Genomic DNA, 22,935 nt, shown 5'->3' with positions numbered 1-22,935 from the left:
CGCATATAACTAACACGCTTGCTTGCTAGTAACCATGTACATTGCCCTGTTAATAATAATAGCTTTGTTCCTATGTCATGCAATCCGTGTCATATTCTCCTTTCTCCTATATATCCGATCCGACAAAGTGCTACAATCTGTGTTCACTTTTTTTAATTCGCTGTGCTGCCAAGCACTGACCTTGGTTTTAATCTGGAATTCATGCTCTGCACTGTTATCATTTGGGTCCCATGGAAACTATCTTTCAGAGAATATTCAGAACTACACTGCCTTCCTTTTTTCATCTGGACACCAGTTTATTAATAATATTAAGAATGGTACCTTTCCCTTCTTTCACAGTGGGCTAATTACAACCGTTTGGGAGTATTTTGAAGATCCATCTGTAACCCATGTATTGCTATTTCTAATTCTGAACAACCAGTTTCATTTTCTCTCTAAGATTAGTCAATTGTTTAGAAAACTTACTTGGGAATCTGTCCCGAAACAGTCTTGTGGTGAGTGGCTAGGTGTGTGGGATGATGTTAGCAGATACCTGTCACGAGTGTCTCCTCCAATAGTTTTGAACTTCACCCCTGAGCAAGTGCTAAATCCTAAAAAATTAGTAGAATGTTTGAGAGTTGTATGTCCTGACCCTGATAATGCCGGAGAACGACAGCTTGCAGCATTGTGCTGGGTCCTGGCTTATTCCTATCAAACACTGTTTAACATCATCCAGCAACTTGAAGAGAGGGAGGAAGTCTCTGAATCTGATGACCAAGTAACACACGATGTGTCTGACCCAAAAGACCAACCAACTATCGTATCAGTCGCCCCCATAGTCAAGTCAAAAAAATGGAAACGGAGGTCAGCTCGTTTAGTAAGGGAAGAAGGCTCTCCTAAGGAGGAGGGAGAAGGGGAAATGGCAGGCACCTCTAAAGCAGGGCCATCACAAAAACAGCAGGAAGACGAGACAGAAATCATAAAGGAATCAGAAATCACTCAATCCTTATCCCTGAGTGAGATGCGAGAAATACGAAAGGATTATGGTCGACGCCCAGGTGAACACATCCTCACTTGGCTGCTTCGATGCTGGGATGCTGGGGCCAATAGCCTACAATTAGAAGGCAATGAAGCCAAGCAGCTGGGATCCCTCTCTAGAGAAAGGGTAATCGACAAAGTAATCGGGAGAGGAGCACAGGCCCTCAGCCTCTGGAGATGACTCCTGGCGGCTGTGAGAGAAAGATATCCCCATAAGGAAGATATTGTATATCAAATAGGCAAGTGGACCACTATAGATAAAGGTCTCCAGCATCTGCGGGAATTAGCTGTGCAGGAGATGATTTATAGTGATTTGGACAATGCCCAGACACCTCAAGACCCCGATGAAGTCCAGTGCACAACATCCATGTGGCGTAAATTTGTGCGGAGTGCACCACCAGCACATGCCAGTACCCTGGCATCAATTAACTGGGATGAGGGGATGGGACCAACAATGTATGATATGTCCTGCCAGCTTCAAAAATATGAAGACAATCTCTCTGCTCCGCTACAGTCCAGTGTCTCAGCTGTGGAGAAACTGTCTAAAGGACTTGACAAGCTCGTGGAACGAGTTTATTCCCCCTCATTTAGACAGAGCGATACTTCAGTCACTAAGAATCAGCATTCGCGTGCTCAAGAGAGAGAGTACCCAAGACGTACACCACGTGGCACCTTGTTGTTTTTTCTGCGTGACCATGGGGAAGATATGAGGAAATGGGATGGTGTACCTACTTCAACTCTAGCTGCTCGGGTACGTGAACTGAAAGGAAATACAGCAGCAAGAAGAGGGGCTCCTAAAAGAAATGCTGCTCCAGTTTCCATGGGGCAGTACCCCAGAGGCAGTAGAAGAGCTGATGTTATTCTTGACCCTGATGAAGAGACCTCTACCTCTCATTTGCAAGAATTAAGTGGCAGACGCTCCAGCCAGGACTAGAGGGGCCCTGCCTCTGGCCAGGTAGAGGAGAGGGATAACCGGATTTATTGGACTGTGTGGATCCGATGGCCTGGCACATCAGAACCACAAGAATACAAAGCTTTAGCGGACGCTGGCGCACAATGTACCTTAATGCCATCAGGCTACCAAGGGACAGAACTCACCTGTATCTCCAGAGTGACAGGGGGATCCCAACAACTATCTGTACTGGAAGCTGAAGTGAGTCTAACTGGGAATGAGTGGCAAAAGCATCCCATTGTGACTGGCCCAGAGGCTCCATGCATCCTTGGCATAGACTATCTCAAGAGAGGGTACTTCAAGGATCCAAAAGGATACCGGTGGGCTTTTGGCATAGCTGCTTTGAGCACAGAAAAGATTAGGCAGCTGTCTACCTTGCCTGGCCTTTCAGAAGACCCTTCTGTTGTAGGATTGCTGAAGGTTGAAGAACAACAGGTACCAATTGCTACTACAACGGTGCACCGACGGCAATATCGCACCAACCGAGACTCCCTGATTCCCATCCATGAGTTGATTCACCAACTGGAGAGTCAGGGAGTAATCAGCAAGACTCGCTCACCCTTTAATAGTCCTATATGGCCAGTACGAAAGTCTAATGGCGAGTGGAGGCTAACAGTGGACTACCGCGGCCTGAATGAAGTCACGCCACCACTGAGTGCTGCAGTGCCGGACATGCTAGAACTTCAGTACGAACTAGAGTCAAAGGCAGCCAAGTGGTATGCCACAATTGATATTGCTAATGCATTTTTCTCCATCCCTTTGGCAGCAGCATGCAGGCCGCAGTTTGCTTTCACTTGGAGGGGCATCCAATACACCTGGAATCGGCTGCCCCAGGGGTGGAAACACAGCCCTACCATTTGCCATGGACTGATCCAGTCTGCACTGGAGCAAGGGGGAGCCCCTGAGCACCTTCAGTACATTGACGACATCCTCGTGTGGGGCAACACAGCAGAAGAAGTTTTCGAGAAAGGGAAGAAAATAATCCAAATTCTCCTGAAAGCTGGTTTTGCCATTAAACAGAGCAAGGTCAAGGGGCCTGCACAGGAAATCCAGTTCTTGGGGGTAAAATGGCAGGATGGACGTCGCCATATTCCAATGGATGTGATCAATAAAATAACAGCAATGTCTCCGCCAACTAGCAAAAAAGAAACGCAAGCTTTCCTAGGCCTCGTGGGATTCTGGAGAATGCATGTGCCAGGCTATAGTCAGCTTGTGAATCCTCTATATCGAGTGACTCGAAAGAGAAACTATTTCGAGTGGGGCCCTGAGCAACAACAGGCATTTGAACAAATCAAACAAGAAATAGCTCGTGCAGTAGCCCTTGGGCCTGTCCGTACTGGACCAGCTGTGCAAAATATACTGTACACTGCAGCTGGGGAGCATGGCCTCACCTGGAGCCTTTGGCAGAAAACCCCAGAAGAAACTCGAGGCCGACCTCTGGGCTTCTGGAGTCGGGGCTATCGAGGATCAGAAGCCAATTACACCCCAACTGAAAAAGAAATACTCACAGCATATGAGGGTGTTCGAGCTGCTTCAGAAGTTGTGGGTACAGAGGCACAGCTCCTCTCGGCACCGCGGTTACCTGTGTTACATTGGATGTTCAAAGAGAAAATTCCCACTACACACCATGCAACTGATGCTACATGGAGTAAGTGGATAGCGCTAATTACACAGCGGGCTCGAATGGGAAAACCCAATCGCCCAGGAATCCTGGAAGAGATTATGGACTGGCCGGAAGGCAGAGATTTCGGAGTACCAACAGAAGAGGTAACCCGTGCTGAAGAGGCACCACCATACAATGAGTTGCCAGAAGACAGAAAGCGGTATGCGTTGTTTACTGACGGATCCTGCCGTGTGATAGGGAGTCATCGGAAATGGAAAGCTGCTGTGTGGAATCCCATACGACGAGTTGTGGAGGCCATGGAAGGGGAAGGTGAGTCGAGTCAGTATGCAGAAGTAAAAGCCATACAACTAGCCCTAGATATCGCCGAAAGAGAAAATTGGCCAGTATTGTATCTTTATACTGACTCATGGATGGTGGCAAATGCTCTGTGGGGGTGGCTGCAGCAATGGAAAGAGAGCAACTGGCAGCGCAGAGGTAAACCTATCTGGGCTGCTACCCTGTGGCAAGATATTGCTGCCCGGGTAGGAAACCTGGATGTTAAAGTACGTCATGTAGATGCCCACATGCCCAAGAGTCGCGCTACTGTAGAACATCGGAACAACGAAGAAGTGGATCGAGCTTCGAAAATTGAAGTGGCTCAGGTGGACCTAGACTGGGAACGTAAGGGTGAGCTGTTTGTAGCTCGATGGGCCCATGAAACATCAGGACATCTGGGGAGGGATGCCACTTACAGATGGGCTCGTGATCGAGGGGTGGACTTGACCATTGAAGCCATCACACAGGTTACCCATGAGTGTGAGACCTGTGCTGCAATCAAGAAAGCCATGAAGGTAAAATCTCCCTGGAACAGGGGGAGATGGCTAGGGTTTCAATATGGTGAGGCCTGGCAAATTGACTATATTGGACCACTTCCAAAAACCCGCCAAGGCAAACGGTACATACTCACCATGGTAGAAGCAACTACCGGGTGGTTGGAAACATACCCTGTAAACCATGCCACGGCCCGAAGTACTATCTTGGGCCTGGAAAGACAAGTATTGTGGCGTCATGGTACACCAGAGAGAATTGAGTCTGACAATGGGAGTCATTTCCGAAACAATCTTGTTACCTCCTGGGCAAAGAGGCATGGTATTGAGTGGGTATACCACATCCCTTATCACCCACAAGCCTCTGGGAAGGTTGAGAGGTACAATGGACTGTTAAAGACTATGTTACGAGCATTAGGTGCTGGGACATGGAAACAATGGGACACAAATCTACCAGAAGCCACTTGGCTAGTTAACAATAGGGGGTCTGACAGCCGTGCTGGTCCTGCCGAAACAAAACCCCTACACACTGTGAAAGGAGCTAAAGTTCCCGTAGTGCATGTAGGAAGGTGGATGGGGAAGGCAGTGTGGGTTGCTCCTGCCTCGGGAAAAGGCAAACCCACTCGTGGGATTGTCTTCGCCCAAGGACCAGGGTATACCTGGTGGGTCATGCAAAAGAATGGGGATATCAAGTTTGTGCCTCAAGGAGATTTGACACTGAGAGAAAACTAATCTGTAATCTAAGTTATATGTTGTAGGAAGATTCTGTAGGATCAACGACAGGTCAACGTTGCAAGGAGCCGGGCAGTGCAACAAGGACTTGAGCTAAGCTGGTGCTCGCGTCCAGACATCCAACTCCACCTGCCTTGAGTGGCCACTTTGGCAGATGAAGACCTAATCATCAACAGTTCTTATGAACGTTTTCCAAGAAAGACCTATGGAATGAGAAGATACACCTGCCTATTAATCCTGCCCTATTAAATCCTTGTCCTGTTAAAGGACAAGGAATAATGATGAGGATGCTTGTATGCTAAAGTATGGGGATCTGAGTGTGACACAAATGTTATGGAATAAGGGGTGGAGGTTGTATTGGGTCTGGCTGGAATGTTAACTTTCCCAGCAGCAGCAGCCCATACAGTGCCGTATTCTGTACTTGTAGCTGGAACAGCAGTGTTATCACACCAGTGTTGTGTCTGCTGCTGAGCAGCAGTGGCACAGTATTAGGCCTTTCTCTAACCCTCCTAGGGGGTGAGCAAAAGGTGAGGAGAGAAACATCACTAGGGCAGCTGACCTAAACCTCTCAAAGGGATATTCCATACCATGTGATGTCACACTCAGCAATAAAAGGTGGAAACAGGAAGAAGAGGGGAGGGGTGGGCTCTCGTTTGGAAGACGTCGGTCCTCCTCTCGAACACCGGCTGCGTGCGTTGAGGCCTTGCTTCAAGGACGTGGTCAATCATCGCTCATTTGTGGGAAGTAGAGAGTAATTTCTTTCCTCTGCACTTCCATATAGCCTTCATTTATTTTGTTTGTTTTGTTTTCCTCCCTTCTTTTTATTTTCCTTTTTTCCCCTCCCTTTCCCCTTTCCCTTTTTATTTCCCCTTAGTTAAATTGTTTAGTTCATGGTAGTCTTTATTTAATTATTATAATTATTTCCCTTTAATTAAATTATCCTTATCTCAACCCGTGAGTTCTTCTTTGCTTTACATCTCCCCCTCCTCATCTAAAGGAGGGGGAGTGAGAGAGCGGTTGTGGGGTTTAGCTGCCCAGTACGGTAAAACCACCACATTAGCGTTCCTCCGAAACAGCAAACATTGAGAGTCCAGTCGCATGTGGGATGCGTAAAGGCTGCCCTGGGGAGTTCACTTGTACCCAAAGTCTTCCTTTGGGGGCACTTTTGGATGGGCGAAAGGGACTCAAAATGCCTTTTTTGGGGCCCGAGTTTTCAGTCGTCTTCGTTTCCAACTAGGGATATATTTAGGGTTGCTCAGAAAGAGCGAACCTGGAAGGTCCAGTTGCATGTGGGTCTGCATAAGGGCTCCCCTGGGGAGTTCACTTGTACCCAAAGCCTTCCTTTGGGGGCACTTTTGGATGGGCGAAAGGGGCTCGAATCGCGTTTTTTGGGACCCAATTATTCAGTCGTCTCCGATGCCGGCTACGGATATATTTAGGGTTGCTCGGAAACAGCAAACCCGGAGGGTCCAGTTGCATGTGGGGCTGCGTAAAGGCTCCCCTGGGGAGTTCACCTGTACCCAAAGCCTTCCTTTGGGGGCACTTTTGGATTGGCGAAACGGGCTCGCAACGCTTTTTCTGGGGCCCGATTTTTCAGTTGTCTCCCATGCCTGCTAGGGATATATTTAGGCTTGCTCTGAAAGAGTGAACCCGGAGGGTCCAGTTGCATGTTGGGCTGCATAAAGGCTTCCCTGGGGAGTTCACCTGTACCCAAAGCCTTCCTTTGGGGGCACTTTTGGATGGGCGAAACGGGCTCGCAACGCGTTTTCTGGTGTAAACCTGGTGTAAACCTGGAGTAAACCCCATGTAAACGTGGTGTAAGCCTCGTGTAACCTTGGAGTAAACCTAGGGTAAACCCAGTGTAAACGCTTAGTAAACCCAGAGTTAAGCTTGTGTAAACCCAGGGTGAACCTGGAGTAAACTCCGTGTAAACCTTTTGGGCCCTTCGCTACAAGAAGGACATCGAGGTGCTTGAGCGAGTCCAAAGAAGGGCGACGAAGCTGGTGAGGGTCCTAGAGAACAAGTCCTACGAGGAGCAGCTGAAGGAGCTGGGCTTGTTCAGCCTGGGGAAGAGGAGGCTCAGGGGCGACCTTATCGCTCTCTACAGATACCTTAAAGGAGGCTGTAGAGAGGTGGGGCTTGGCCTGTTCTCCCACGTGCCTGGTGACAGGACGAGGGGGAACGGGCTAAAGTTGCGCCAGGGGAGTTTTAGGTTAGATGTTAGGAAGAGCTTCTTTACTGAAAGGGTTGTGAGGCATTGGAACAGGCTGCCCAGGGAGGTGGTGGAGTCACCATCCCTGGAAGTCTTCAAAAGCCGTTTAGATGTAGAGCTTAGGGATATGGTTTAGTGGGGACTGTTAGCGTTAGGTCAGAGGTTGGACTCGATGATCTTGAGGTCTCTTCCAACCTAGAAATTCTGTGATTCTGCAAATCTCGTGTAATCCTGGAGCAAACCTAGGGTAAACCCAGTGTAAACGCTAAGTAAACCGAGAGTAAACCTGGTATAAACCCCGCGTAAACCAGCTGTAAGCGCCGTGCAAGCCCCGTATAAACCCGGTGTAAACCTGGAGTAAACCCCGTGGTAACCTGGTGTAAGCCTAGAGTACACTCCGTGTAAACCTGCTGTTAACATCCTGTACCCTGGAGTAAATTTAGGTTAAACCCAGTTTAAACACTAAGTAAACCCAGAGTATACCTGGTGTAAACCCAGTGTAAACCTGGTGTAAATTCGGTGTAAACCTGGTGTAAACCTGGAGTAAACAGCCGTGTAAACCCGGTGTAAACCTGGAGTAAACTCCGTGTAACCCTGGAGTAAACCTAGGGTAAACCCAGTGTAAACGCTAAGTAAACCCAGAGTAAACCTGGTGTAAACCCAGTGTAAAAGGGCTCGGAATGCGTTTTCTGGGGCCTGCCTTTTCAGTCGTCTCTCATGCCGGCTAGGGACACGTTTAGGGTTGCTCGGAAACAGCGAACCCGGAGGGTCCAGTTGCATGTGGGGCTGCGTAAAGGCTCCCCTGGGGAGTTCACTTGTACCCAAAGCCTTTTTTTACGGGCACTTTTAGATGGGCAAAAGGGGCTCAGAATGCTTTTTCGGGGGCCCAATTTTTCAGTCGTCTCCGATGCCGGCACGGGCTACGTTTAGGGTTGCTCGGAAACAGTGAACACGGAGGGTCAAGTTGCATGTAGGGCTGCGTAAAGGCTCCCCTGGGGAGTTCAGATGTACTCAAAGCCTTCCATTGGGGTCACTTTTGGATGGGGGAACGGGGCTCGGAACACGTTTTCTGGGGCCCGATTTTTCAGTCGTCTCCGATGCCGGCTAGGGACACGATTAAATTTGCTCGGAAACAGCGAACCCGGAGGGTCCAGTTGCATGTAGAGCTGCGTAAAGGCTCCCCTGGGGAGTTCATTGTACCAAAGCCTTCCTTTGGGGGCACTTTTGGATGGGCGAAGGGGGCTCGCAACACGTTTTCTGGGGCCCGATTTTTCAGTCGTCTCCCAAGCTGGCTAGGGCTATATTTAGGGTTCCTCGGAAACAGCAAACCCGGACGGTCCAGTTGCATGTGGGGCTGCATAAAGGCTCCCCTGGGCACTTCAGATGTATCCAAAGCCTTACTTTGGGGGCACTTTTGGATGGGCGTAGAGGGCTCGAAACACGTTTTCTGGGGCCCGATTTTTCAGTCGTCTCTTATGGTGGTTAGGGCTATATTTAGGCTTAATGTGAAAAAGCGTACACGGAAGTTCCAGTTTAATGTGGGACTGCGTAAAGGCTCCCGTGGGGAGTTCACTTATACCCAAAGCCTACATTTGGGGGCTCTTTGGATGGGCCAAAGGGGCTCGCAATGCGATTTCTGGGGCCCGATTTTTCAGTCGTCTCCCAAGCCGGCTAGGGCTATATTTAGGGTTGCTCGGAAAGAGCGTACAAGTAGGTTCTAGTTTAATGTGGGACTGCGTAAAGGCTCCCCTAGGGAGTTCACCTGTACCCAAAGCCTTCCTTTGGGGGCACTTTTGAATGGGCGAAATGGTCTCGCAACGCGTTTTCTAGGGCCCGGTTTTTCAGTCTTCTCCGATGCTGGCCCGGGCTATATTTAGGGTTCCTCGGAAAGAGCAAACACGGAGGTTCCCGTTGCATGTGGGGCTGCATAAGGGCTCCCCTGGGGAGTTCACTTGTACCCAAAGCCTTCCTTTGGGGCACTTTTGGATGGGCGATAGGGGCTCAGAATGCCTTTTCTGGGGCCCGAGTTTTCAGTCGTCTTCGTTTCCAACTAGGGATATATTTAGGGTTGCTCAGAAAGAGCGAACCTGGAAGGTCCAGTTGCATGTGGGACTGCATAAGGGCTCCCCTGGGGAGTTCACTTGTACCCAAAGCCTTCCTTTGGGGCACTTTTGGATGGGCGAAAGGGGCTCAGAATGCCTTTTCTGGGGCCCGAGTTTTCAGTCGTCTTCGTTTCCAACTAGGGATATATTTAGGGTTGCTCAGAAAGAGCGAATCTGGAAGGTCCAGTTGCATGTTGGGCTGCATAAAGTCTCCCCTGGGGAGTTCACCTGTACCCAAAGCCTTCCTTTGGGGGCACTTTTGGATGGGCGAAACGGGCTCAGAATGCCTTTTCTGGGGCCCGAGTTTTCAGTCGTCTTCGTTTCCAACTAGGGATATATTTAGGGTTGCTCAGAAAGAGCGAATCTGGAAGGTCCAGTTGCATGTTGGGCTGCATAAAGTCTCCCCTGGGGAGTTCACCTGTACCCAAAGCCTTCCTTTGGGGCACTTTTGGATGGGCGAAAGGGGCTCAGAATGCCTTTTCTGGGGCCCGAGTTTTCAGTCGTCTTCGTTTCCAACTAGGGATATATTTAGGGTTGCTCAGAAAGAGCGAATCTGGAAGGTCCAGTTGCATGTTGGGCTGCATAAGGGCTCCCCTGGGGAGTTCACTTGTACCCAAAGCCTTCCTTTGGGGGCACTTTTGGATGGGCGAAACGGGCTCGCAACGCGTTTTCTGGTGTAAACCTGGTGTAAACCTGGAGTAAACCCCATGTAAACGTGGTGTAAGCCTCGTGTAACCTTGGAGTAAACCTAGGGTAAACCCAGTGTAAACGCTTAGTAAACCCAGAGTAAAGTTGATGTAAACCCAGTGTTAACCTGGAGTAAACTCCTTGTAAACATTTTTGGCCCCTCGCTACAAGAAGGACATTGAGGTGCTTGAGCGAGTCCAAGGAAGGGCGACGAAGCTGGTGAGGGTCCTAGAGAACAAGTCCTACGAGGAGCAGCTGAAGGAGCTGGGCTTGTTCAGCCTGGAGAAGAGGAGGCTCAGGGGCGACCTTATCGCTCTCTACAGGTACCTTAAAGGAGGCTGTAGAGAGGTGGGGGTTGGCCTGTTCTCCCACGTGCCTGGTGACAGGACGAGGGGGAACGGGCTAAAGTTGCGCCAGGGGAGTTTTAGGTTAGATGTTAGGAAGAGCTTCTTTACTGAAAGGGTTGTGAGGCATTGGAACAGGCTGCCCAGGGAGGTGGTGGAGTCACCATCCCTGGAAGTCTTCAAAAGCCGTTTAGATGTAGAGCTTAGGGATATGGTTTAGTGGGGACTGTTAGCATTAGGTCAGAGGTTGGACTCGATGATCTTGAGGTCTCTTCCAACCTAGAAATTCTGTGATTCTGTAAACCTCGTGTAATCCTGGAGCAAACCTAGGGTAAACCCAGTGTAAACGCTAAGTAAACCGAGAGTAAACCTGGTATAAACCCCGCATAAACCAGCTCTAAGCACCGTGCAAGCCCCGTATAAACCCGGTGTAAACCTGGAGTAAACCCCGTGGTAACCTGGTGTAAGCCTGGAGTACACTCCGTGTAAACCTGCTGTTAACATCCTGTACCCTGGAGTAAATTTAGGTTAAACCCAGTTTAAACACTAAGTAAACCCAGAGTATAACTGGTGTAAACCCAGTGTAAACCTGGTGTAAATTCGGTGTAAACCTGGTGTAAACCTGGAGTAAACAGCCGTGTAAACCCGGTGTAAACCTGGAGTAAACTCCGTGTAACCCTGGAGTAAACCTAGGGTAAACCCAGTGTAAACGCTAAGTAAACCCAGAGTAAACCTGGTGTAAACCCAGTGTAAAAGGGCTCGGAATGCGTTTTCTGGGGCCTGCCTTTTCAGTCGTCTCTCATGCCGGCTAGGGACACGTTTAGGGTTGCTCGGAAACAGCGAACCCGGAGGGTCCAATTGCATGTGGGGCTGCGTAAAGGCTCCCCTGGGGAGTTCACTTGTACTCAAAGCCTTTTTTTACGGGCACTTTTAGATGGGCAAAAGGGGCTCAGAATGCTTTTTCGGGGGCCCAATTTTTCAGTCGTCTCCGATGCCGGCACGGGCTACGTTTAGGGTTGCTCGGAAACAGTGAACACGGAGGGTCAAGTTGCATGTAGGGCTGCGTAAAGGCTCCCCTGGGGAGTTCAGATGTACTCAAAGCCTTCCTTTGGGGTCACTTTTGGATGGGGGAACGGGGCTCGGAACACGTTTTCTGGGTCCCGGTTTTTCAGTCGTCTCCGATGCCGGCTAGGGACACGATTAAATTTGCTCGGAAACAGCGAGCCCGGAGGGTCCAGTTGCATGTAGAGCTGCGTAAAGGCTCCCCTGGGGAGTTCACTTCTACCCAAAGCCTTCCTTTGGGGTCACTTTTGGATGGGCGAAACGGGCTCGCAACGCGTTTTCTGGGGCCCGATTTTTCAGTCGTCTCCCAAGACGGCTAGGGCTATATTTAGGGTTCCTCGGAAAGAGCAAACACGGAGGTTCCAGTTTAATTTGGGACTGCGTAAACGCCCCCTGGGGAGTTCACTTGTACCCAAAGCCTTCCTTTGTTGAATTCTGTGATTCTGTAAACCTCGTGTAATCCTGGAGCAAACCTAGGGTAAACCCAGTGTAAACGCTAAGTAAACCGAGAGTAAACCTGGTATAAACCCCGCGTAAACCAGCTGTAAGCGCCGTGCAAGCCCCGTATAAACCCGGTGTAAACCTGGAGTAAACTCCGTGTAACCCTGGAGTAAACCTAGGGTAAACCCAGTGTAAACGCTAAGTAAACCCAGTGTAAACCTGGTGTAAACCCAGTGTAAAAGGGCTTGGAATGCGTTTTCTGGGGCCTGCCTTTTCAGTCGTCTCTGATGCCGGCTAGGGACACGTTTAGGGTTGCTCGGAAACAGCGAACCCGGAGGGTCCAGTTGCATGTGGGGCTGCGTAAAGGCTCCCCTGGGGAGTTCACTTGTACCCAAATCCTTTTTTTACGGGCACTTTTAGATGGGCGAAAGGGGCTCAGAATGCTTTTTCGGGGGCCCAATTTTTCAGTCGTCTCCGATGCCGGCACGGGCTACGTTTAGGGTTGCTCGGAAACAGTGAACACGGAGGGTCAAGTTGCATGTAGGGCTGCGTAAAGGCTCCCCTGGGGAGTTCACTTGTACCCAAAGTCTTCCTTTGGGGGCACTTTTGGATGGCGAAGTGGGCTCGGAATGCATTTTCTGGGGCCCAATTTTTCATTCTTCTCCCAAGCAGGCTAGTGCTATATTTAGGGTTCCTCCGAAACAGCAAACATTGAGAGTCCAGTCGCATGTGGGGTGCGTAAAGGCTGCCCTGGGGAGTTCACTTGTACCCAAAGTCTTCCTTTGGGGGCACTTTTCGATGGGCGAAAGGGGCTCGCAACGTGTTTTCTGGGGCCCGGTTTTTCAGTCTTTTCTCAGACCGGATAGAGATATATTTAGGCTTGCTCTGAAAGATTGAACGCGGAGGGTCCAGTTGCATGTGGGGCTGCGTAAGGGCTCCCCTGGGGAGTTCACTTGTACCCAAAGCCTTCCTTTGGGGGCACTTTTGGATGGGCAAAAGGGCTCGAATCGCGTTTTTTGGGACCCAATTTTTCAGTCGTCTCACATGGCGGCTAGCGTTATATTAAGCCTTAATGTGAAGGAGCGTACACGGAGGTTCCAGTTTAATGTGGGACTGCGTAAAGGCTCCCCTGGGGAGTTCACTTGTACCGAAAGCCTTCCTTTGGGGGCACTTTTGGATGGGCGAAGGGGGCTCGCAACGCGTTTTCTGGGGGCCGATTTTTCAGTCGTCTCCCAAGCTGGCTAGGGCTATATTTAGGGTTCCTCGGAAAGAGCAAACACGGAGGTTCCAGTTGCATGTGGGGCTGCGTAAAGGCTCCCCTGGGCACTTCAGATGTATCCAAAGCCTTACTTTGGGGGCACTTTTGGATGGGCGAAGGGGTCTCGAAGTGCGTTTTCTGGGGCCCGATTTTTCAGTCGTCTCTTATGGCGGTTAGGGCTATATTTAGGCTTAATGTGAAAAAGCGTACACGGAAGTTCCAGTTTAATGTGGGACTGCGTAAAGGCTCCCATGGGGAGTTCACTTATACCCAAAGCCTACATTTGGGGGCTCTTTTGGTTGCGTGAAAGGGGCTCGGAACACGATTTCTGGGACCCGATTTTTCAGTCGTCTCCCATGTTGGCTTGGGCTATATTTAGGGTTCCTCAGAAGGAGTAAACACGGAGGTTCCAGTTGCATGTGGGGCTGCGTAAAGGCTCCCCTGGGGAGTTCACTTGTACCAAAACCTTCCTTCGGGGGCACTTTTGGATGGGTAAATGGGGCTTGCATCTCGTTTTCAGGGGCCCGATTTTTCAGTCGTCTCCCAAGCCGGCTACGGCTATATTTCGGGTTGCTCTGAAAGAGCGTACAAGGAGGTTCTAGTTTAATATGGGACTGCGTAAAGGCTCCCCTGGGGAGTTCACTTGTACCCAAAGCCTTCCTTTGGGGCACTTTTGGATGGGCGAAAGGGGCTCGCAACGTGGTTTCTGGGGCCCGGTTTTTCAGTCTTCTCCGAAGCCGGCGCGGGCTACGTTTAGGGTTGCTCGGAAACAGTGAACACGGAGGGTCCAGTTGCATGTAGGGCTGCGTAAAGGCTCCCCTGGGGAGTTCACTTCTACCCAAAGCCTTCCTTTGGGGTCACTTTTGGATGGGCCAAACGGGCTCGCAACGCGTTTTCTGGGGCCCGATTTTTCAGTCGTCTCCCAAGACAGCTAGGGCTATATTTAGGGTTCCTCGGAAAGAGCAAACACGGAGGTTCCAGTTTAATGTGGGACTGCGTAAAGGCCCCCTGGGGAGTTCACTTGTACCCAAAGCCTTCCTTTGTTGAATTCTGTGATTCTGTAAACCTCGTGTAATCCTGGAGCAAACCTAGGGTAAACCCAGTGTAAACGCTAAGTAAACCGAGAGTAAACCTGGTATAAACCCCGCGTAAACCAGCTGTAAGCGCCATGCAAGCCCCGTATAAACCCGGTGTAAACCTGGAGTAAACTCCGTGTAACCCTGGAGTAAACCTAGGGAAAACCCAGTGTAAACGCTAAGTAAACCCAGTGTAAACCTGGTGTAAACCCAATGTAAAAGGGCTTGGAATGCGTTTTCTGGGGCCTGCCTTTTCAGTCGTCTCTGATGCCGGCTAGGGACACGTTTAGGGTTGCTCGGAAACAGCGAACCCGGAGGGTCCAATTGCATGTGGGGCTGCGTAAAGGCTCCCCTGGGGAGTTCACTTGTACCCAAAGCCTTTTTTTACGGGCACTTTTAGATGGGCGAAAGGGGCTCAGAATGCTTTTTCGGGGGCCCGATTTTTCAGTCGTCTCCGATGCCGGCACGGGCTACGTTTAGGGTTGCTCGGAAACAGTGAACACGGAGGGTCCAGTTGCATGTAGGGCTGCGTAAAGGCTGCCCTGGGGAGTTCACTTGTACCCAAAGTCTTCCTTTGGGGGCACTTTTCGATGGGCGAAAGGGGCTTGCAACGTGGTTTCTGGGGCCCGGTTTTTCAGTCTTTTCTCAGACCGGATAGAGATATATTTAGGCTTGCTCTGAAAGATTGAACGCGGAGGGTCCAGTTGCATGTGGGGCTGCGTAAGGGCTCCCCTGGGGAGTTCACTTGTACCCAAAGCCTTCCTTTGGGGGCACTTTTGGATGGGCGAAGGGGGCTCGAATCGCGTTTTTTGGGACCCAATTTTTCAGTCGTCTCACATGGCGGCTAGCGTTATATTAAGCCTTAATGTGAAGGAGCGTACACGGAGGTTCCAGTTTAATGTGGGACTGCGTAAAGGCTCCCCTGGGGAGTTCACTTGTACCCAAAGCCTTCCTTTGGGGCACTTTTGGATGGGCGAAAGGGGCTCGCAACGTGGTTTCTGGGGCCCGGTTTTTCAGTCTTCTCCGAAGCCGGCGCGGGCTACGTTTAGGGTTGCTCGGAAACAGTGAACACGGAGGGTCAAGTTGCATGCAGGGCTGCGTAAAGGCTCCCCTGAGGAGTTCAGATGTACACAAAGCCTTCCTTTGGGGGCACTTTTAGATGGGCGAAAGGGGCTCAGAATGCTTTTTCGGAGGCCCGATTTTTCAGTCGTCTCCGATGCCGGTGCGGGCTACGTTTAGGGTTGCTCGGAAACAGTGAACCCGGAGGGTCAAGTTGCATGTAGGGCTGCGTAAAGGCTCCCCTGGGGAGTTCACTTGTACTCAAAGCCTTCTTTGGGGGCACTTTTGGATGGGCGAAAGGAGCTCGGAACACGTTTTCTGGGGCCCGATTTTTCAGTCGTCTCCGATGCCGGCTACGGATATATTTAGGGTTGCTCGGAAACAGCAAACCTGGAGGGTCCAGTTGCATGTGGGGCTTCGTAAAGGCTCCCCTGGGGAGTTCACCTGTACCCAAAGCCTTCCTTTGGGGGCACTTTTGGATGGGCGAAACGGGCTCGCAACGCGTTTTCTGGTGTAAACCTGGTGTAAACCTGGAGTAAACCCCATGTAAACGTGGTGTAAGCCTCGTGTAACCTTGGAGTAAACCTAGGGTAAACCCAGTGTAAACGCTTAGTAAACCCAGAGTAAAGCTGGTGTAAACCCAGTGTGAACCTGGAGTAAACTTCTTGTAAACCTTTTGGGCCCCTCGCTACAAGAAGGACATTGAGGTGCTTGAGCGAGTCCAAAGAAGGGCGACGAAGCTGTTGAGGGTCCTAGAGAACAAGTCCTACGAGGAGCGGCTGAAGGAGCTGGGCTTGTTCAGCCTGGAGAAGAGGAGGCTCAGGGGCGACCTTATCGCTCTCTACAGATACCTTAGAGGCTGTAGAGAGGTGGGGGTTGGCCTGTTCTCCCATGTGCCTGGTGACAGGACGAGGGGGAACGGGCTAAAGTTGCGCCAGGGGAGTTTTAGGTTAGATGTTAGGAAGAGCTTCTTTACTGAAAGGGTTGTGAGGCATTGGAACAGGCTACCCAGGGAGGTGGTGGAGTCACCATCCCTGGAAGTCTTCAAAAGACGTTTAGATGTAGAGCTTAGGGATATGGTTTAGTGGGGACTGTTAGCGTTAGGTCAGAGGTTGGACTCGATGATCTTGAGGTCTCTTCCAACCTAGAAATTCTGTGATTCTGTAAACCTCGTGTAATCCTGGAGCAAACCTAGGGTAAACCCAGTGTAAACGCTAAGTAAACCGAGAGTAAAACTGGTATAAACCCCGCGTAAACCAGCTGTAAGCACCGTGCAAGCCCCGTATAAACCCGGTGTAAACCTGGAGTAAACTCCGTGTAACCCTGGAGTAAACCTAGGGTAAACCCAGTGTAAACGCTAAGTAAACCCAGAGTAAACCTGGTGTAAACCCAGTGTAAAAGGGCTCGGAATGCGTTTTCTGGGGCCTGCCTTTTCAGTCGTCTCTGATGCCGGCAAGGGACACGTTTAGGGTTGCTCGGAAACAGCGAACCCGGAGAGTCCAATTGCATGTGGGGCTGCGTAAAGGCTCCCCCGGGGAGTTCACTTGTACCCAAAGCCTTTTTTTACGGGCACTTTTAGATGGGCGAAAGGGGCTCAGAATGCTTTTTCGGGGGCCCAATTTTTCAGTCGTCTCCGATGCCGGCACGGGCTATGTTTAGGGTTGCTCGGAAACAGTGAACACGGAGGGTCAAGTTGCATGTAGGGCTGCGTAAAGGCTCCCCTGGGGAGTTCAGATGTACTCAAAGCCTTCCTTTGGGGTCACTTTTGGATGGGGGAACGGGGCTCGGAACACGTTTTCTGGGTCCCGATTTTTCAGTCGTCTCCTATGCCGGCTAGGGACACGATTAAATTTGCTCGGAAACAGCGAACCCGGAGGGTCCAGTTGCATGTAGAGCTGCGTAAAGGCTCCCCTGGGGAGTTCACTTGTACCCAAAGCCTTTTTTTGGGGTCACTTTTGGATGGGCGAAACGGGCTCGCAACGCGTTTTCTGGGGCCCGATTTTTCAGTCGTCTCCCAAGACGGCTAGGGCTATATTTAGGGTTCCTCGGAAAGAGCAAACACGGAGGTTCCAGTTTAATGTGGGACTGCGTAAAGGCTCCCCTGGGGAGTTCACTTGTACCCAAAGCCTTCCTTTGGGGGCACTTTTGGATGGCAAAGTGGGCTCGGAATGCATTTTCTGGGGCCCAATTTTTCAGTCTTCTCCCAAGCAGGCTAGTGCTATATTTAGGGTTCCTCCGATACAGCAAACATTGAGAGTCCAGTCGCATGTGGGGTGCGTAAAGGCTGCCCTGGGGAGTTCACTTGTACCCAAAGTCTTCCTTTGGGGGCACTTTTGGATGGGCGAAGGGGTCTCGAAGTGCGTTTTCTGGGGCCCGAGTTTTCAGTCTTTTCTCAGACCGGATAGAGATATATTTAGGCTTGCTCTGAAAGATTGAACGCGGAGGTTCCAGTTGCATGTGGGGCTGCGTAAAGGCTCCCCTGGGCACTTCAGATTTATCCAAAGCCTTCCTTTGGGGACAGTATTGGATGGGCGAAAGGGGCTCGCAACGCTTTTTCTGGGGCCCGAGTTTTCAGTCGTCTTCTTTTCCAGCTAGGGCTATATATAAGGTTGCTTAGAAAGAGAGAACCCGGAAGGTCCAGTTGCATGTGGGACTGCGTAAAGGCTCCCCTGGGGAGTTCACTTGTACCCAAAGCCTTCTTTTGGGGCATTTTTGGAAGGGCGTAGAGGGCTCGCAACTCGTTTTCAGTGGCCCGATTTTTCAGTCGTCTCTTATGGCGGTTAGGGCTATATTTAGGCTTAATGTGAAAAAGCGTACACAGAAGTTCCAGTTTAATATGGGACTGCGTAAAGGCTCCCCTGGGGAGTTCACTTATACCCAAAGCCTACACTTGGGGGCTGTTTTGGATGGGCCAAAGGGGCTCGGAACACGTTTTCTGGGACCTGATTTTTCAGTCGTCTCCCATGTTGGCTTGGGCTACATTTAGGGTTCCTCGGAAGGAGCAAACACGGAGGTTCCAGTTGCATGTGGGGCTGCGTAAAGGCTCCCCTGGGGATTTCACTTGTACCCAAAGCCTTCCTTTGGGGGCACTTTTGGATGGGCGAAATGGTCTCGCAACGCGTTTTCTGGGGCCCGATTTTTCAGTCGTCTCCCAAGCCAGCTAGGGATATATTTAGGGTTCCTCGGAAAGAGCAAACACGGAGGTTCCAGTTGCATGTGGGGCTGCGTAAAGGCTCCCCTGGGCACTTCAGATTTATCCAAAGCCTTACTTTGGGGACAGTATTGGATGGGCGAAAGGGGCTCGCAACGCTTTTTCTGGGGCCCGAGTTTTCAGTCGTCTTCTTTTCCAGCTAGGGCTATATATAAGGTTGCTTAGAAAGAGAGAACCCGGAAGGTCCAGTTGCATGTGGGACTGCGTAAAGGCTCCCCTGGGGAGTTCACTTGTACCCAAAGCCTTCTTTTGGGGCATTTTTGGAAGGGCGTAGAGGGCTCGCAACGCGTTTTCAGTGGCCCGATTTTTCAGTCGTCTCTTATGGCGGTTAGGGCTATATTTAGCCTTAATGTGAAAAAGCGTACACGGAAGTTCCAGTTTAATGTGGGACTGCGTAAAGGCTCCCGTGGGGAGTTCTCTTATACCCAAAGCCTACATTTGGGGGCTCTTTTGGATGGGCCAACGGGGCTCGGAACACGTTTTCTGGGACCCAATTTTTCAGTCGTCTCCCATGTCGGCTTGGGCTATATTTAGCGTTCCTCAGAAGGAGTAAACACGGAGGTTCCACTTGCATGTGGGGCTGCGAAAAGGCTCCCCTGGGGAGTTCACTTGTACCCAAAGCCTTCCTTTGGGGGCACTTTTGGATGGACGAAAGGGGCTCGCAACGCGTTTTCTGGGGCCCTGTTTTACAGTCTTCTCCGATGCCGGCCCGGGCTATATTTGAGTTCCTCGGAAAGAGCAAACACGGAGGTTCCAGTTGCATGTGGGGCTCCGTAAAGGCTCCCCTGGGGAGTTCACTTGTACTCAAAGCCTTCCTTTGGGACACTTTTGGATGGGCGAAAGGGTCTTGTAAGGCGTTTTCTTTAAATCTTAATATAGCCCTAGCCGCCATAGGAGACGACTGAATAATTGGGCCCCAAAACACGCGTTGCGAGCCCCTTTCGCCCATCCAAAAGTGCCCCCAAAGGAAGGGTTTGGGTACATCTGAGCCCCCCAGGGGAGCCTTTACGCAGCCCCACATGCAACTTGAACCTCTGTATTCGCTCTTTCACAGCAACCCTAAATATAGCCTTGGCCCGCATGGCAGACGACTGAAAACTCATGCCCCAGAAAAGACGTTCTGAGCCCCTTTCTACCATCCAAAAGTGCCCCCAAAGGAAGGCTTTGGGTACATCTGAACTCCCCAGGGGAGCCTTTACACAGTCCCACATGCAACTGGAACCTCCGTATTCGCTCTTTCACAGCAACCCTAAATATAGCCCTGGCCGGCATCGGAGACGACTGAAAAGTCGGGCCCCAGAAAAGGCGTTACAAGTCCCTTTCGCCCATCCAAAAGTGCCCCCAAAGGAAGGCTTTGGGAACAACTGAACTCCCGAGTGGAGCCTTTATGCAGTCCCACATGCAACTGGAACCTCCGTATTCGCTCTTTCACAGCAACCCTAAATATAGCTCTGGCCGGCATCGGAGACGACTGAAAACTCGGGCCTCAGAAAAGGTGTTACAAGCCCCTTTCGCCCATCCAAAAGTTCCTCCAAAGGAAGAATTTGGGTACATCTGAACTCCCCAGGGGAGCCTTTATGCTGCCCCACATGCAGCTGGACCCTCCGTATTCGCTCTTTCACAGCAACCCTAAATATTGCCTTGGCTCGCATGGCAGACGACTGAAAACTCATGCCCCAGAAAACACGTTCTGAGCCCCTTTCTCCCATCCAAAAGTGCCCCCAAAGGAAGGCTTTGGGTACAAATGAACTCTAGAGGGGAGCCTTTACGCAGCCCCACATGCAGCGGGACCCACCATATTCGCTCCTTCACAGCAACCCTAAATATAGCCCTGGCCCGAATGGCAGACAACTGAAAACTCATGCCCCAGAAAACACGTTCCGAGCCCCTTTCGCCCATCCAAAAGTGCCCCCAAAGGAAGGCTTTGGGTACATCTGAACTCCCCAGGGGAGCCTTTACGCAGCCCCACATGCAACTGGACCCTCCTTATTCGCTCTTTCACAGCAAGCCTATATACAGCCCTAGCCGGCATCGGAGACGACTGAAAAATCCGGTCAAGGAAATCGTGTTACAAGACCCTTTTACCCATCCAAAAGTGCCCCCTAAGGAAGACTTTGGGTACATCTGAACTCCCCATGATAGCCTTTACGCAGCCCCACATGCAACTGGACCCTCCGTATTCGGTCTTTCCCAGCAACCCTAAATACAGCCCTAGCTGGCAATGGGAGACGACTGATAATTCATGCTAAAGAAAACGCATTTCGAGTCCCTTTCACCCATCCAAAAGTGCCCCCAAAGGAAGGCTTTGGGTACATCTGAGCCCCCCAGGGGAGCCTTTACGCAGCCCCACATGCAGCTGGACCCTCCTTATTCGCTCTTTCACAGCAAGCCTAAATATAGCTCTGGCCGGCATCGGAGACGACTGAAAACTCGGACCCCAGAAAAGGCGTTACAAGCCCCTTTCGCCCATCCAAAAGTTCCTCCAAAAAAAGAATTTGGGTACATCTGAACTCCCCAGGGGAGCCTTTACGCAGCCCCACATGCAACTGGACACTCCGGGTTCACTCTTTCACCGCAGGCCTAAATATAGCCCTAGCCGGCATCGGAGACAACTGAAAACTCGGGCCCCAGAAAAGGCGTTACAAGCCCCTTTCGCCCTTCCAAAAGTGCCCCCAAAGGAAGGCTTTGGGTACAACTGCACTACCCAGGGGTGCTTTACGCATCCCCACATGCAACTGGAACTTCCGTATTCGCTCTTTCACAGCAAATCAAATGTAGCCCTAGCCAGCATGGCAGACGACTGAAAACTCATGCCCCAGAAAACGCGTTCTGAGCCCCTTTCGCCCATCCAAAAGTGCCCCCTAAGGAAGACTTTGGGTACATCTGAACTCCCCAGGGGTGCCTTTATGCAGCCCCACATGCAGCTGGACCCTCCTTATTTGCTCTTTCACCGCAAGCCTAAATACAGCCCTAGCCGGCATCGGAGAGGACTGAAAAATCGGGCCCCAGAAAAGGCGTTACAAGTCCCTTTCGCCCATCCAAAAGTGCCCCCAAAAGAAGGCTTTAAGTACATCTGAACTCCCGAGTGGAGCCTTTACGCAGCCTTACATGCAACTGGACCCTCCGTATTCGGTCTTTCCCAGCAACCCTAAATACAGCCCTGGCCGGCATCGGAGACGACTGAAAAATCGGGCCCCAGAAAACACGTTACAAGTCCCTTTCGCCCATCCAAAAGTGCCCCCAAAAGAAGGTTTGGGAACAACTGAACTCCCCAGGGGAGCCTTTACGCAGCCGCAAATGCAACTGGGCCCTCCGGGTTCACTCTCTCCCAACAACCCTAAATACAGCCCTGGCCGGCATCGGAGACGACTGAAAATTCGGGCCCCAGAAAATGCGTTCCGAGCCCCTTTCGCCCATCCAAAAGTGCCCCCAAAGGAAGGGTTTGGGTACATCTGAGCCCCCCAGGGGAGCCTTTACGCAGCCCCACATGCAGCTGGACCCTCCGTATTCGCTCTTTCCCAACAAACCTAAATATAGCCTTGGCCCGCATGGCAGACAACTGAAGACTCATGCCCCAGAAAACACGTTCTAAGCCCCTTTCTCCCATCCAAAAGTGCCCCCAAAGGAAGGCTTTGGGTACATCTGAACTCCCCAAAGGAGCCTTTACGCAGTCCCACATGCAACTGGACCCTCCGGGTTCTCTCTTTCACCGCAAGCCTAAATATAGCCCTAGCTGGCAATGGGAGACGACTGAAAACTCATGCTAAAGAAAACGCATAGCGAGTCCCTTTCGCCCATCCAAAAGTGCCCCCAAAGGAAGTCTTTGGGTACAACTGACCTCCCCAGAGGAGCCTTTACGCAGGCCCACATGCAACTGGACCCTCCTTATTCGCTCTTTCACAGCAAGCCTAAATATATCGCTAGCCGGCATTGGAGACGACTGAAAAATCCGGTCAAAGAAAACGCATTGCGAGTCCCTTTCGCCCATCCAAAAGTGCCCCCAAAGGAAGGCTTTGGGAACAACTGAACTCCCCAGGGGAGCCTTTATGCAGCCCCACATGCAACTGGAACCTCTGTATTCGCTCTTTCACAGCAACACTAAATATATCCCTGGCCCGCATGGCAGACGACTGAAAACTCATGCCCCAGAAAACACGTTCTGAGCCCCTTTCTCCCATCCAAAAGTGCCCCCAAAGGAAGGCTTTGGGTACAAGTGAACTCTACAGGGGAGCCTTTACGCAGCCCCACATGCAGCGGGACCCTCCGTATTCGCTCCTTCACAGCAACCCTAAATATATCCCTGGCCCGCATGGCAGACAACTGAAAACTCATGCCCCAGAAAACACGTTCCG

This window comes from Anas platyrhynchos, chromosome W, assembly GCF_047663525.1.
Source record: "Anas platyrhynchos isolate ZD024472 breed Pekin duck chromosome W, IASCAAS_PekinDuck_T2T, whole genome shotgun sequence".
NCBI lineage: Eukaryota > Metazoa > Chordata > Aves > Anseriformes > Anatidae > Anas > Anas platyrhynchos.
The sequence above is the reverse complement of the archived record's forward strand: the minus strand, read 5'-3'. Positions refer to the sequence as shown.